This window comes from Sturnira hondurensis, unplaced genomic scaffold (genome assembly GCF_014824575.4).
Source record: "Sturnira hondurensis isolate 20B ecotype Veracruz unplaced genomic scaffold, ASM1482457v3 Scaffold0008787, whole genome shotgun sequence".
In the NCBI taxonomy this organism is placed as follows: Eukaryota; Metazoa; Chordata; class Mammalia; order Chiroptera; family Phyllostomidae; genus Sturnira; species Sturnira hondurensis.
The window spans coordinates 1-1,792 of NW_028081418.1; the positions used below are offsets into that span (position 1 = coordinate 1).

The 1,792-nt window shown below is 42.0% G+C and overlaps 1 pseudogene; it reads right to left on the bottom strand.

Annotated features, from left to right (window-relative positions):
- Positions 1–467: 467 nt before the first annotated feature.
- LOC118993666 (ubiquitin-60S ribosomal protein L40-like) lies at positions 468–893 on the bottom strand (annotated as a pseudogene).
- Between the last annotated feature and the right edge of the window lie 899 nt (positions 894–1,792).

The window sequence follows — 1,792 nt, forward strand, 5'->3', positions numbered from 1 at the left end:
GATGTGGATAAACTAACAGTAATTATTAAATAAAGCAGGATTGGCAGTAGTTGGAGAACATGTTCTATTCAAGAAATTACTGTTAATGCCCTGATAAATAGCATCCTTTTCCTGGATTGCAGGAATTCCAACTATCCAAGTACACACATGTGCTGCTAATTTCCCAATTGCTTTGATATTACTTCTAACTCTAATAATGGTAACCATAGCACACCTAGTGAGAGTAACAGTTATAAAACTTAATTCAGAAATTCAAGGTATTAAAAATAATTCATTTCCTTCCTTCCTTCCTTCCTTCCTTCCTTCCTTCCTTCCTTCCTTCCTTCCTTCCTTCCTTCCTTCCATCCTACTTCCCTCCCTCCCTCCCTCCCTCCCTAGTCAATGAAAGGGAAACTTTATTGAGGACCCATGTGATGGGATTCAGGAAGAAAGCCATCCTGTGGGCCCAAGGAGGTGGCAGAGGAGCCTTATTTAACCTTCTTGGGGCACAGGCTGTTGGTACAGCCACACTTTTTCTTGCAGCAGTTGACAGCCCTGAGGTGCAGTCAGACATAGCATTTGAGGGAGATCATCTTTCTACAGTTGTACTTTTGGATGAGTTGGTGAAGGGAGGGCTCAGTGATGCTACCCCACAGATGAAACACAAGTGCAGGGTGGGCTATTTTTGAATGTTGTAGTCTGAGAGAGTACAGCACTCCTGCAACTGTTTGCCTGCAAAAATCAGACACCACTGGTCAGGCAGGATGCCTTCCTTGTCTTGGATTTTAGCTTTGGGATTCTCACTGATGTCCCTGGGCTCAACCTTGAGGATGATGGTCTTGACAGTCAGGGTCTTCATCAAGATCTGCATCTCTGCGTCTGTTGGAGAAGCTGCTTGGATGCCACCACCGACCCACTCTACAGCCTCTCTGAGAAGCTAACAAAGTTCATTAGTTCTTTATATCAAACTAAATCTTTCAACACTCCAGCCTTCTTGGCTGGAGGCAAATTAAATTTTTGCTATTAAGTCCTTTCTCCTTTCTTCCCAGATTTTCAACAGAAGTCAGAAAAAATACACGTGGAGCAGAGAACTTGCAAGTCCACTCTCCTGGGTTTTGTGTCCTCTTTGTTATGTCCACTTTTTAACCCTTCCTAGATATTAACACTCTGCACAGGGAGCAAAGCCAGAAAGCTGGAGGGACCCTCTTTCTTCCCTGCCTTTGCCTCTAAGATGCTCCTCTTCCCATTGGTGTCTTCAGAGGATGAGAGCATGATTTATCTTATGAGTTCTGGTTTTTAGAAAAATAAAGATCAAAAGGTAAAGCATCTTTTGAGTAATTTTATTCTTGGTATAGTAGCCTCCAACTTCCTCTGAGGCACAGGATTAATTGTGGAGCTGAGGGGGCACAAAGGTCCTACCCAGCTTAGTGGAATGGAAGGGGAGATGTGTAGGAAGTTGGAAGAGACACCCCAATAAGTCATCTTGTCACATAGCTTATGTATGAGTGACCCTGTGTTGTTTGTAAAATGAAAATCAATGATTTGTGCATTAATCATTCATAAGAATCAGAAGAGAACTTGTGTTTTTAGATTAGTTTTACATTGATCAGGGGAATTTTGTGGTCCATTCTTTTGGACCACTCTTTTTTTTAAGATTTTATTTTATTTATTTAAAATATATTTTATTGATTATGCCATTACAGTTGTTCCATTTCCTCCTTCATTCCCCTCCACCCTGCACACCCCTCCCCCTCCATCCCTCCTTTCGTTCATGTCCATGTGTCACAAGTTCTTTAGATTCTGTATTTCCCAT